Below are 15,701 nucleotides of genomic sequence, written 5' to 3' on the forward strand. Positions count from 1 at the left end.
CTGCAAACTTCTCTTCCCGTTTCTGTCCTTTCCAGCCGCATTTTTCAGTGCGTGTGCAGACCTATCGGCTCTCGCCCCGCCTTGTTTCGCTCCACCTCCGAAATCCCAACCCCAAGGGGAAAAGAATGGGATAGATTCCAGGGGGCAGTCAGGGTAACGGCAGCGGCGACGAAGACCTGTTTCAAGAAGAATCGGAGTCACCTTGGAGGCAGCGACGGTGCCAGAGATATGCGCTATCACCAATGCTCCGTGACAACCGCCGTCCAAAGTGTTCCGGCAAGGTCGGCATGCGCTACTTCCACCGTCCCGCAACAAGTTTTACTGCCCCACCATCGACGCCGACCACTTTGGTCCTCGGCCCCGACGACATCAAAGATTCCGCCACAGCTTGCGACGACAGCTCTGCCCTCCTGACCGGTGTCACCCGTCTTACTACTCTGAAATTCTCAAGCAGAACACCTTTACCGGCGGTCTCCGTTATTAAAACCCCTGTTGTTGAAGGAATTCTTTCTCAAACCCTCTTTGAAGCGACGGGGACCTTCAGCGGCCGCTCGATGACCGGAGAACTCGCAGACCACTGTTCTCCTCCTTGCCTTCCTCCAAGCCCTTGGCATCCTCTAGAGGATGGCCTCTGGGGTGGAGGACCTGGCGGGGAAACCCCTTAGAGAGGAATCGGGGGCTGAGGATGGCAGAGAGACGGCAAAGACCAGCGCAAGGACACTCGGAGTTGGCAGGGGCACCGAGGGAGTGGCTGAGTAGCTAGGCTCTCAGACGAAAGAAAGGTGCCGTCTTTTAGGCGGAGTAAAGCCCCGAAGGAAGGGTAGGGGGTTTAAATAGGCAGCGGATCTTAGCGCAATTATGGTGGCGGTGTCCCTAGACCAACCGGTGCTTACCACGTGTCCCACGTGTCCCACTCGCCGCTATCGAGGATTGACTGTTCATAAATTTCCACGGCGCGATGCTTGGGATCACATCTCGATGGGAGTTTCGAAAAAACTCTTCGGATCGCCCTTATCGGAAAAAGGGCTCTGGCATGCGCACATTAATTGCCGACATATCCGAGGGCGGTTGCGTCGGGACGTCAGGGGGGGAACTTCGGCTGGACAACCTCTCTGTACTTCCTTCATTCGAAATTCAAACTCGAAGTGGGAGGACTGGTGTTGGGCATAAAATACCCTCGACCGAAGTTCTTGATGGGATTGACCCTCGCAAGTCTCTTCCGACTTTCGACTGTCGTTGGTGAACTTCCATCACTCTGCCCGGACTCCTACGGGAGCCGGGCTCCGTCCCCAACATCAACTGCTAGTAAGCCTTGTCCGGACTCCTACGGGAGCCGGGCTCCGTCCTCGACTCCAACGGCTGCAGACAGACTTCGTCCGAACTCCTACGGGAGTCAGACTCCGCCCACGACTTCGACCGCAAGTAGACTCCGCCCGGACTCCTACGGGAGCCAGGCTCCGTCCTCCACTTCAACTGCTAGTAAGCCTTGTCCCGACTCCTACGGGAGCCGGACTTCGCCTTTGATTTTAATTGCAAAAGACTCCGCCCGGATTTCTATGGGAGCCGGGCTCCGTCCTCGACTCCAACGGCTGCAGACAGACTTCGTCCGGACTCCTACGGGAGCCGGACTCTGCCACGACTTCGACCGCAAGTAGACTCCGTCCGGACTCCTACGGGAGCCGGGCTCCGTCCTCTACTTCAACTGCTAGTAAGCCTTGTCCAGACTCCTACGGGAGCCGGACTTCGCCTTTGATTTTAATTGCAGGAAGACTCCGCCCGGATTCCTACGGGAGCCGGGCTCCGTCCTTGACTCCAACGGCTGCAGACAGACTTCGTCCGGACTCCTACGAGAGCCAGACTCCGCCCACGACTTCGACCGCAAGTAGACTCTGCCCGGACTCCTACGGAAGTCGGGCTCCGTCCTCCACTTCAACTGCTAGTAAGCCTTGTCCCGACTCCTACGGGAGCCAGACTTCGCCTTTGATTTTAATTGCAGGAAGACTCCGCCCGGATTTCTACGGGAGCTGGGCTCCGTCCTCGACTCCAACGGCTGCAGACAGACTTTATCCGGACTCCTACGGGAGCCGGACTCTGCCCATGACTTCGACCGCAAGTAGACTCCACCCGGACTCCTACGGGAGCCGGGCTCCATCCTCCACTTCAACTGCTAGTAAGCCTTGTCCCGACTCCTACGGGAGCCGGACTTCGCCTTTGATTTTAATTGCAGGAAGACTCCGCCCGGATTCCTATGGGAGCCGGGCTCCGTCCTCGACTCCAACGGCTGCAGATAGACTTCGTCCGGACTCCTATGGGAGCTGGACTCCGCCCACGACTTCGACCGCAAGTAGACTCCGCCCGGACTCGTACAGGAGCCGGGCTCCGTCCTCCACTTCAACTGCTAGTAAGCCTTGTCCAGACTCCTATGGGAGCCGGACTTCGCCTTTGATTTTAATTGCAGGAAGACTCCGCCCGGATTCCTACGGGAGCCGGGCTCCGTCATCGACTCCAACGGCTGCAGACAGACTTCGTCCGGACTCCTACGGGAGCCGGACTCCGCCCACGACCCCAACTGCAAGTAGACTTCATTCGGACTCCTACGGAAGCCAGACTTCGTCTTCTATTCCGACTGCGGGAAGACCTCGCCCAAACTCCTACGGTACCGGACCTCACTACCGACTCCAACCGAACTTCGGCCGACAAGTCTGGACCCCCTGGCGGGCCGCAGTAACAGACAATACTGCTCCACTCCCTGCGGCGGACCCTACGCAGCTCCATCACTCCCTGACAGGCCGTATTAACGGCCACAATTCTGCTCCACTCCCTGCGGCGGATCCTGTGCGATTTCACTACTCCCTGACGAGTCACGACAGCGGACGCCGCTCCACTCTCCGTAACTGATTTCACGTAGCGAGCCACGGCGATAGCCACGATCCCACTCCACTACCCTCCGCAATAAATTTCTCCTGACTCTGGGCGGCCCACTACCAGACGGTTACAGGCGTCGTCATCAATTTGTTGCCCCCTCCATCTATAAAAGGGAAACCCCAGATACGTTATTCTATAAGCTCTCGTTTTTACCTAAAAACTCTGCTAAAATTTCCGTTCGAGCACTCCATTCTTGTTGAGGCAGAGAACTGACTTGAGCGTCGGAGGGTCTTGCCGGAGCAACCCCACCTCCGGTTTAGACTTCTTTTGCAGGTCCCGACGGCGACCGCGACTCCCTCGACTCCAGCTTCTCTGGGGCGCAAGCGGATTTTTGCACCAACAAAGGTACATGTTAAACATTTAATGATGTTCCCCCCTAAAAAATCTAAATGGCGATTAGTCATAATTCAAATATTCGATCCAATAGTGGTACAATTGCTGCTCCGACATCCAGACAAAACAAGCAATACAATTGATACCATGCTCTTGGATTGAATGGACTGTATTTTTTGTTATGCTTTCTTATAATCTGGCTTGCCCGCAAAAATTGGTGATAAAATCGAACACATCCTAATGCTTACTACTACCAGAACAATATCACAAACATTAATATAATTACTACATGAAGGTTGACAAGCAAAAAGACACCACAATTACCTTTAAGGATATTGCCATGGCTGCAACTTCATCATTGTCATTGTCAGATTTAGTAGAATCAGCAATATGACTAGAAGGTTCCTGTAATACCCCAGATAAAAAAAGAATGCAAACATGAAAAAGATGATTACTCAGAATTAACTCTGAAAGAAAATAACGGAGAGAACAAACAAATTCTAGATGTCCACCTTCTGTGGAATGAATGCAGCCTCCCTCTTTCTCTTGTTTTCAGCTGTCTTCTCCGCCTGCTTCTCCTACTTCTCTTGCCACTTCTTTGCTGATTTCTTTTTATCGCTCATGAAATACTCACCACTTTCTAATTGAAGGTCAATCTGAAAGATTTCATGACAAATTAATTATAGCCAGAACAAGTTCACATCGAAAGTGGAAACGTAACAAAGAGAAAGATGCCTATAATAAGATACTTTGGACAGATATAAGATCACATTAAGATGTTTGAAGAAATAATCTATTAAATGCCTAAAAATGAGATTCACACATTATCATACAATGGAACGTTCATAAATGGTTTTATCATTAAGTGAATATGTAACAACAACTTCACTATAATCATTAAAAAAGAAAGGCAGCTGCCTGTTAGTGCTGTAAAGACAATCATACGTTTAGCAATACGATTTGGACATATTGCCAAATTATAGAGTAAATGCAACTAAGCAAACAGAAAACCTTTGGAGCCCAGCGACAATACAAAATAAAGCATAAGTCCAGCTGGCATAAAAAAATAGACTATAGTGGTAGCAAATGTAAATATACTAGAAATAGTAAAGGCGAGAAGTTCTAACCAGTCAGAGTTTCTTTATTCTTATAAGAGTTCTAATAATCATTGCTGTCCTGACAACTAAGCCCTGTCAAAATACAAGACAACAAGAAAGCTAGGTGCATCCTGCCACTTTGCCTTCTATTGAGGGATGGAAAAGGTGAAAGTAACACAACTTTCACTTAGAATTGCAAGATGGACATTGTGTGATAAAGTTCAAGCACGCTTATAGGTAGATGAAGCAACAACACAGTTTCATGGATCTTGTATTTGTAGATGTTGTTTAGGTGTCTCTTTCTGTCCTTTCTCTCTCTTCCATTTTTTCTTTTTAATTTGGTGATAGTGATCCACTGTTTATCTTATCACCTTGTTAAGAATGTGACCTGGTACCCATGCCATCATCTTCATAATTCGCAATTGTTATCATTTCACTAGCAAAATCTATCTACAGCTTCTTCTACCATATAAAAGTAAACTGAAATCCAAAAAAGTAAGCAAGGATCTAAGAAATTATGAGATTGTGCATACTATCTCAAAAAAAAAAAATAACGGTTATCCTAGACCAATATATGCACATTTTCTTATTTTATCTGATGCTTCAAAAAGAAGATAAAATGGATGTGCCCGTAAGCAAATTCAAAAAAAATGAGAGATAAAAATATATAGAAGTGATTTTTATTTTACCTTGCTAGGTTGTTGTGGAGGAGGAAACGACATGTAAGATTTCTTCTCCTTAGCCTTCACTTTCCTCTGCTTAACATTCTTCCTGAAAAATAAATCATATGACAATGAGACTGACAAGATTGGAAACACATAGGATAAAGCAAAGCAAAACCCTACATTAAATTCTTGCGTTTAAACTAAACATATGACCCAAGATTTCATACTTCTTAAACTTTGGGAGAAATCTATCCCAGTTCTCATTGGTTAGTGCTGGATTCTTGGCAAGCTCTCCCTTCATCAGGAGGGTCTCTGTCACATGGCAGACAACATTAAGTAGCCAGTCAAGTATGGCCAGATGTCTCTATACAGACAATTACATTAAGTTATTTTTCTTAGATGGCTGTGCTTTCAAGATTGCTAAATTTACCTTGATGTGGTACACAGGATGCTGCACGTTTTGGATGCAATCTTCCACGATCCTGCGAACTTGTTTTAGACCCTTAAATGAACCCATGGCTGCAACAGTGTTTCCCTAGGCAATTGTACAAAGAAAAAACAAAGATAGGTTAGGTCTATCAATAACATAAGATAAAACCATGTCATCATATATGAAACTTAAAGAAAAGTAGGAAAGCAATGAAACAATACCTGAACCAATACATAGCATCCAGTCAAAATTTCAATGGCCTATCAGCATATGCAAACAACTTGTAAGCAATACAAAAGAAATGTAGACTTCAAGAACCATAAGGCACAAGCACATATGTGATGCTCATGCCTGAGCAGAAAATTAGCATATTGATCATATGACTAGATTGATAACAATACATACCTTAAGAGTTGATAAATTAGGGCCTAAAAGGCGTTCTCTTCTTTTCACGAATCGTTCCTGCAGGTGATAACAGTTTCATAAGTTAATAGTTGATTAATGAAATATATTAAGCAAGTATACAGATAAAGAAAGATTTCCATAGAAGAGTTATCTTTGCAGCAGTTACATGCATTATCATTATGCAGTACGACAATTTATAATAATGTTAAGAAGTGAAATCATCTTTATGCAATTACCTTTGGTCAATGCAAGCAATGGACAATACTAACCAAATGAAACAAATCACTGGCACATGGAGCATTGTCAACAAAATATCAGCGAAATCATTGAAAACTCTTCATGAAACTGTTTACTGGTGTTTGTCAACTATTTAAGTTACTGACATGTCCATTCTCTAATGAAACTGATGAAAAAACTGCTTTCCCCAAGTATCAACATGTCAAAAGGATGTCACTAGAGATTTTTTTTGCTTAGGAACCACTTCATTTGTAATACAAGTTCAAGCATGCCCGTCTCATAATATTCATAGCTACAAGAAGAAGAAGAAGAAGAAGACTATGGATGGTGCAAATAATCTACAAGATTGCCATAACACATCGTATCAACAATTGTAACGGAAGTGGATTGAGCTTCCCAATTGTTTTAAATGAAAGGAAAGAAAAAGGAAAAATGATGACATCGGGAAGGAGATAGAGGGCATGGAATACAGTTTACAGGTAAAAGATAAGCCTATATTTATCATGATAACACTTTCATATATGCAGAATTTTGTCTTGGTTTGTTACAGAAACAGTTGCCAAATGCCCAAAGTGAGCTTTCTAGGAGAGAAGAAAACTTTCATGCACCCAATTATATCCAAAATGAGAGATCTTGGCTTTTAATCGTTTCAATATTCTGTGCATCCTTATGTATATGTTTGTTGTATTGAATATTTTTTTATCATACATAGGTGATGCTATAAGAAATATAAGAAACTTAAAAAGGAAGGACCAATACACAATGCTCCCACCATTGCGGGATCTGGGCAGGTCAGATATACGCAACCTTACTCCCACATATGGATAAACTGTTTCTATGTTTCAAATCCATAACCTCCAAAGTCACAATAGAGCAATCTTACTATTACACCAAGGCTCTCTAAATAAGAAACTTGCTGAAAAACACTGGATATTTTTTTTTCAAAAAATAAACAAAAGTATAGAAGATGGGTGATACCTTGTAGCGTACAAGGTTACCAAACCTGATAATGTCACAATTCATATCATCATTTAGGATCTTGATTGCCTGTAAAATCAAATGGACTGATTTCAGAAAAGAAGATTTATTTTAGATAACTATTAAAATGTCAGTTCTTAATCACAAAAAAGTTAGTTCTATTTTTAAGTCCTGCTCATTCAGCTTGGTAAAAAGGGGAGTGTGTAATCATTATATATATATGATATGCATTTTGCTTGTTATATGAATTATTTTTACAACATTACAAATAAGAACTAGCAGAAGCATTATCGATGATCATCAATTATAAATATGAGCATGCCTAAGGTGCAGGAACACTCCGTGACAAAAGTTTTATGAGATCCCTAGCTTTGATAATGATATATGGATCCCTAGTCTTCCGAGTGGTTGACACAGTCATGGACCCCTCAACCTAGGGCAGCAAGAAGATTGAATAAAAAACATCTTATGAAAGCATTGAAATATCACAATGGACAACATCCATGCTATTCTGGGCAAGAAATACAGTAAAAGAGCAAAAGATACAGATATTCACAAAACCAAAATTGTTGCCAAATAATTAATAACTTTGTATGATGATCAATGTATTTTATAAAATCAATGAAGAAAGACTAAATTTCAAAATGCTCACCAGATTGAGCTCGCATGCAATGCCATGCTCTTTTAATGCACTTTTCACCATAGGCCATACTTCTTGTAAGTACTTTTCTGTGAAATAGAGCAAGAAAAGTGAGAATCTCATATAGAAAGAAACAAATATAAGTAATTGAGTGAATAGAGTTCTTTTGAGGAAGGGCTATGAATTATCAAATAAAGATGCCAGAAAACCCCTTAAGATAATTAAACATAAAAAAGAGCAACCTACAAGATGTCTGATTAACTTGGTGTCAGCTTTACATATTCATTCATATCCAGAACTCATATCATCCTTCTGCAAGCAAACAGTATCCAATAAGATTTATACCAAGTTCCAACAACCATCACTCTAGCTTCTGTAAAATCTGCCACTCAATCTAGATGAGACCCTGCATCGATCATTTTAGCAAAACTTTCAAAATGTTATCCCCATTCCCATCTCCGACTTTTATGTCCCCTGCTATGCTAGTTACATCTTATTTTGCATAACTTTTATGTATTCCACTCTGCTTCCTAGAGTCTTCAATAAAATTCTCATTATGGTCATTGTATTACTACTAGTAAAGATCAATAGGTGCTCCATGCTGTATCCTCAAACAGTCAAGGACCATGATGACAATTGGGTCATGTATTAAAATAAACACAGCAGACTTGTAGGTGAAGAGTTGTCTAAATCATGTATTTGAAATATCAACTAGGCATCAAAAAATGGTTAAAACTTGCTTGATCAAAAAACTTAAAATCCTTCTCATAGTGAGTTTAAAAACAGCAGGAGTCAGATGTGCAGTAAGAGCATACATGAGTGGCTGAATGAGTATAAAGCTTTCTGTCATTTTTATCAATGTTGAAGATCCAAAAAATCACATTCTTAAAACTTCAGTAGTTCCACGATTAGGTCTAACACTATAGTATGACTTTTCAGAACCTAATCCTAATCCAGATGGTGTCTCAAGAGAACTTGACACTAGTTTTTTTTTGTACCTAGCACTTAACAAACAATAACCTAAACTCTCAACATAGGTATAGAGGAAAATAGTAACCACACAAAGTTAGATCGGTAGATCATCTTTGATAAAGAAGCAACAACCTCATCATGTCAGCTCCCATGGTCCAATCACATCTGAATTTTCTTATCATGTGCTGGTCATGTCATGGTAATGCAACCATGGCTTCCCATATAAGGTAGGTTTGCACCATTTATTGAGGCCATTGAATCAGTTCTTATCCTCCTATCTGATAGAAAGAAGTAGTTGAATGTGAAGCCAAAACTCACCAATGTTCACCCAAAAAGCAACCATGCAACAGATAAATGAGCAAGGGATTGGCATGGTTAGTACATATTTATCAATAATATGATATGATCTTTAACAATTATAGTGCTCACAGTAGAATTGAATCTCCTTGATAGGATACGGTTCAGAGATTTAAACCAGACTCAATACCTTTTGGCTTTGGTTTCTCATATATAAATGTGAAATCTTGGCCTAGATTGTGAATCCATTATTAAGCTATGGGTATAGCCCTATCTACCTTCACTTCTTCATCTCTTAGTTCTTCCTTAACAAAAGACAGAATCCACATGGGCCTAATCCACAAACTCCATTACTTAATAGAAAGTTGGAAATGAACTTGGAAAAAAATAATAGTGAGTTCAAACCAAGGTTTAGTGGTTGCTTTGGTTAGAGAGCTGATGCAGCTAACCAATGGTTACATGATTATTGCTTTGTATTCTAACCTTGTTGTTTTTAACCAGCTGATATCATTTGAAATGGAAAATTAAAAATAAAAATAAGTACATGATCTACACCTTGGTGACGTGTTTCATCAGTTCTTGGGATTTGAACTTTGAACAACTACAAAGATTACCAAGATTCTCGTCATCACTCGTATATGTATTACATACATATCCTTTGTTGAAACCAATCCACCAGAGATCACAACTTCACAGCAATCAAGAAGATGAAACCCATTGTGGTGTCCTCCGATTTCCCGATCTTGATCGCCACCTCGATACCATGTCAACGAGATCAACCCAGGACCGTAACTTGGCAATTATTGACTGGCTTCCTCGAGAAAAATTCAGCCTGGACTCCACATGATCCGGACCGTCTCCCCTACCCACACGCATGTGGGCCAATATTTCATCCCATTTGCATAATGGCCGCCCATAATAGTCGGACATGATATGGCCACGCACGACCCAGGCCCATTACCAGATGCCACGATTAAACCCCATAAATTTAGGTAACAGTCCATGGCCTCCCTTAGGGGAGAAGGTGACCCTCAAGTAAATGGACACAAATAGAATAATCTGTACACAACATTCTTCTTCTTCTTCTCTCTCTTCCGACTATTCCCAAGGCTCCAACTGACTTAAACATCAGAGGGCGCTGAGTTTCTTTTGGTTTCAGGTCATTTTCGAAGGAAGGCGCCACTCCAGGTCGAATTCTGACCGACCAAATCCAGCTCGGCCATAAACCAACCTCCATCCGGAGTTTTGTGGCAACAAAACCCTAGCTTTGGGATGAATCGAGCACCCCGAAAAATCCATCTGACCACCATCCCTAACTTTGAGTTATTCCACATATCATAGATAGATAAAGATAGAAATAAGAAGTGGAACCAAGATTTGCTGTCACAATATTGGACCCCATACTGATATCATTCTATTATAATGTTAGTATGAAGGAGATTGTAAAATGTACCGAGTGTCGATACGGTACAAGATTATATACTAGTTGGGTATCGGTATAGTACACCCAATATATTATGGTGCTGACTGGTATGACAAACCTTGAGCCAAACAATCATTTAAATTAAATAAAACACAGAATTAAATAAATTAAATAAAACATAAATTTACTATAGGATTGATGCATGAAGGCTACACCTCAATAAACCAAAAGTAAAGCCTGAAATAGACCCCCCCCTGCAAAGTGGGTTTAAGAAGCAAGAATGAGAGAGGAAGGTTATTCCCAAAAACTTGGTTATTCTTGGAATGACTGTTCCAAGGAATTGGAATAAACTTATCCTTGAATAAGGGCCGCTTGTTTGTGTCTTTATGTTCGAATGGTGACTTGTGATGTAGTTTAGTAGAAAATGAATACCAGTAAAAGAAGTTGCTAATCTCGAACAAATAGGCGACTTCTTGGAGTGTTCAAGAAGTTGGGCTTTGGTGGTGTAAAGTATAGGCAGATTGTGCTCTAGAAAGCAGTTGTTTTTATGCTTGCATGTGCTTCATGGCTCATGCTTTACCTTTTGTATGGACATTAACCAAATTTTGCAAATCATCATTCTACCAATGTGACAGCAACTTTTCTAACCCAACCCATAGCATGTATGACTCCCTCGTCAGCACCCAATGTGATGCCTTTTGCTCCTGATGGGACTTGAGATTTTTCGATTTTTGCATCTTCGGTAGCATATAATTTCCTGGAGTGACTGTCTGCAGTGTACAAGTGCAAGAGGATCCAATCATTGATATATGAGAGGTGCAAGAGCATCCAATCATTGATACATGATAGGTGCAAGCGGATCAAATTATTGATATATGGTAGATTAACCTTTTGGAATGCTCTAAAGATGCTTGGGTTGTGTTCGCAAACTGATTCCTGCACCCAACATTCTCTCAAAGATCTTGAATCTCTAAGTTCTAGTGCTTTGAAAATTAAATATGTTCTCCCTAATCATGTGAACAATCTCTTTCTTATCTAATTTTCCAATTTTATGCACAACAGAATAAATCTTCAAAGAAATACAATGCTATTTGTGATGCAAAACAGTTAAATAACTTTTAAATAACTGGTAACAGATAATGTAGACCTTAATTTACTTATCAGATTGACATGGGGAAATGACAGTCTGCAAGTTCAATATTTGGTGAAATGATTGTCAATCTGGAGCTTACTGTTGTTATTCTGGGTACCTAGTTTACAATTTTTAGCAGTTGGGCTGGCTTTTTTATAGGTATTATGTTGGATTTTTTTTTTTTTTTGGAGATATTATATGAGATCTGTCATAAAGGCCTTCTAGCTTTCTTTTATACCCCCAATCTTCCTCTCAGAATTGCACGGCAGTTGCAGATAGACTTTATATGGAATCTGTAGTGGCAATGGCATTATTAGGTGTCAAACTGGCTTAATGATTGTCCCGGTTATTCTTCATATCTCTTCGGTTTTAATTATCATTCATCTTAATTGTAGTAAATTCCTGAACAGGGTAATTATGGAAAATTTTATAACTTTTTAACCACCACCTAGCCTTTCGTGTGCCCGTACAGTACAACTATGGGTCATATATTAGACTTGATTTGACTAACTATTTCAAATTGGACTTATCTCAAATCAAAGCCTTTTCCCTTTTTTTCTTTTCAGGTCCTTTTTCTGTTTATCATAAAGATGGTGGTACTTCTGAGGTGTTGGTGTTATCTGAATTGAATGGTGATCTAACCATCTCTGCCATCCTTGCTCATTGTGTTTCTTGCAGATATTTGCTTGCAATACAACCAAGAAGTTTTGACCCTCCCCAAAGTAGACACCCAAGCTCCAAATCCCCTCCTCACTGGTTGCAGGAGCATTTGCTTGAGTCACTTCAACCATGTGTACATATCCTCTGGAATTATTAAAGACTTAAAAGTAACTATATGGGCAGCCAATCATCATAAAATGATTTTAGTTTTTATACAGCCTGCTCTAAATGTGATCAATTGCAGCAAGATGCCTATGATTATCTCCTACATGCTTTCCATCATAAATCTGGTGGAAGGGAGACCCAGCAGAGCTCTGTAGATGCCCCACTCCAAGTCTAGTTGGAGTTGTACCATATGCTGCAATAAACTAGTTTATGAGATACTAAATGTGTACTTAAAGGAGGAATTTGGTAAAATTACGAGTTTACAACCTTCTACATCTAGTGCTATTTCAACCACCGGTAGAGGTGAGCTGCAAGCACATGCAAGAAGCTTATGCAGGTCTATCAGAATGTCCTTGATGCAATCCTAACCACACCTGAAGGGGCCTTGGCTCTGTAAATGGTTGGGACTGAGCTGCGTGAAATTGGTGCCTGCCGCCCAGGATTTCACCCGTGCTATGAGGTCTGCAAAAATATGCTGATAAAGGATGATTCGTAGCTCGAGCTGGTTTCTCAAGAAAATGGTAGCCAGTTTTCCTAACCTTCTAGGCCCTTGGCCTACTTTTTGCCTTAATTATATTTGTTTTTCGGCCCAAGAAACCTGACTGTAAAATATCAGATATCCTCTTTCTTCGTTGCCGGATTTTTCCATTTAACCTCAGATTTACATTAATTGCATTTGGAACACCCAGAAACATAATATAAAGCTATTCTCTAGAGTTAGTTGGAACCCCTTTACCATAATTTCTTCGAATTTTAAACCGGTCTTGTAGCTTTGGAGAGATTTCTGGCACGAATATATACCAGCCCCTCAAATAAGTTGGAAGAGGAAAAGACGCCTCAATTCTTAAAGGCGGCAGAAAATTGCACCAATTGCAGCCTAATTTTATGGCAGATAAACCAGTTTTGACAAGGTCCAGTTGCTAGGGCTTCAGCTAATTAGTCAATTGATAAGGTTAGCAGTGAAGAATGTTCCTGTTTGAAGGTTAGCGTTGCTAGAGTGCCATTTGTTACTCAGGCACATGCGACAGTTCCGTGTCATCTCATGCAAAGCCTTCATTAACTTGCAGAAATTGTTGTAGAATACTGAATCATCGAGTCAGCATTAGCGAGCTCAAGAAATTGTTTTTTTCGCATACTCAAGTTTTGATTAGCTTTTGTTTCCGTGCCGTGCCTACATCATGTCATTTGATGAATTTATAGCAGATCTGCCAGATAGCTGATGACACAAGCTTCGTCTGTGAAATACCAAAAAAGCAGATCATCCACTCCTATAATATCAATTCACACCCATGTGGATAATCTCCTAACAAACAAAGTGGTGCTTATCATACAGAACTAAAGGGCTAGCATTTCCATCCAGGAGTTTCCTCGCTGCAGCTTTCATGATGTAGAATAAGTGAATCAAGATCAAATATGATCTCATAGTGCCGGAGAGTGCATCTCAACCAAAGATATCTAGGGTCACCAGAAAAAACAACATCCAACTCAAATGACATGGTTTTAGCATCCAGAATGGCAGCTCATACTAAACTAACATAAAGATGCTGATCTGCATGCTGATCCAGAATAAGGGGCATTGCAAGTCTAACAGTTGATGTCATAATCTCTGCAGAAAGATTACTTTTTCAATGAAACCCTGGATTTCTAAAAACAAAGTCAAAAGTAGTTCACATCAAATTTAAAAAAGAATCCCAACACATAATTTATCAGAGTGCAATATCTCACTCTTCTCAACAGCAAGCCCATTACTCTTCAATATCTCCGCCATGGTTACAACAGTTGCAATGCCCAAAAGATCCACCGAAAATAACAATGTCACAAGTATTATCTACATTCTAGAACAGCATCCCATGGCAAATCCTTAATTGTTTGTGAGATTTTCATGTTTAAAATTTCTGTGCAAATTCTCGAGGCAACATCTACAGTTTATTGTGTGAGTGGATATAAAAATCTGCTTCAGCTTCAGCTTCAGCTTCTCTTTTCCCATTCCATTCAGCAACGCAAGTAACATAATATGAATTTCATCCACCAGATACATCTTCCCATAATTCAAATATAAGACTAGATGAGTTTCCACTTTTTCAATCTACAGAATCTGCAAATACATTTACCGTTAACTATGCCAAACAAAAAAGGTTATAAACCCATAAATCTACATGCAGCTTTCCACAAATGGCCCCAGAAAGGACATCAGTGCTAACTTATTGCTAACTCAGCAGGTAATTAAAATGAAAAGACCAACAATAAAGAGAAGCAAGGTGCAAAATCATCACCCTGCCAGATCAGAACTTCAAAGTGATTCCTAAAAAATGTCAAAACTGAGTCCTTCTACTATTAAGATGAAAATTAAGATGCCATATTACAAGTAAGGCATATCTAAAAATACTATGTATCAGAAATGCATACTCCATTAAATCATATGAATATGATATATTTGGAACCTTTATATGATACCACCGTTGATAGAATCTAATCAAATGGGAAAAGCTTTGTACCAAACAAATATTTACTTTCAGAGCATAGACTACTATAATGAAGAAGAATAAACTGAGAATTTTTGTAGGTCATAAGGGCAGGCCTTGTGCTAAAACAAGGTTATTCCACTGTAACCTAGGTGTCAACGGTTTGAAACACAGAAACAACTTCTCTGCAGTGGGGGTAAGGCTGCATACATCTAACCCTTCCCCCAACATGCAATGATAAGAGTCACGCATTGGGACACCCTTGTTTTGCAGGTCATGAGAATATAAAACACTTCCATTAAAGTCAAATGAGTTCAGAGCTCCAACAAAGACAACTCAAACAAGGAACTTAGAAGGTGGTTTCCTATCACCATACAAACTCAATGGTCATACAGCCAAAACCATAGATGATCAAGCCCAAGTAAAGAATGCCAAGCATTAGTTGATACAGAGAAGCAAACGTCCAATCTCTCTTGGATCAATAAGACAAATCTTATTAATGGTGGAAGAATAAAAGCAACAGGACACCAGATCAGCATTTCAAATCACACCTATGCCTTTACCAAGTAACAGCAAAAGCACACTTATCTCTTCTTTCCCAACAAGAGTAAATTTTCCAGGTATTTGTATTGCTGAATTATATACTTACTTGTACACCATACCCCCCCCCCCCCCCACACAAAAACCAAAAGAAGAAGAAGAAGAAGAAAAATAAGAAGGCACACTTATCCCTCTGACACTATCTCAATTCTTCAGGTTATTGATGGCTTACAATGATATCCACAAAAGACAAGTTACATTCATACCACACCTCCGAATCATGGGATGCAAGCAAGTGCTTGTCATATGTATATGAGACATAACATAGAAGAGGTAAACT

General features: G+C 40.9%; 1 pseudogene; it reads right to left on the bottom strand.

The window, feature by feature from the left end:
• LOC140850884 (uncharacterized) overlaps window positions 1–7,854 on the bottom strand; it is an 86,463-nt pseudogene extending 78,609 nt beyond the window's left edge.
• Window positions 7,855–15,701: the final 7,847 nt, after the last annotated feature.

This window comes from Elaeis guineensis, chromosome 6 (assembly GCF_000442705.2).
Source record: "Elaeis guineensis isolate ETL-2024a chromosome 6, EG11, whole genome shotgun sequence".
NCBI lineage: Eukaryota > Viridiplantae > Streptophyta > Magnoliopsida > Arecales > Arecaceae > Elaeis > Elaeis guineensis.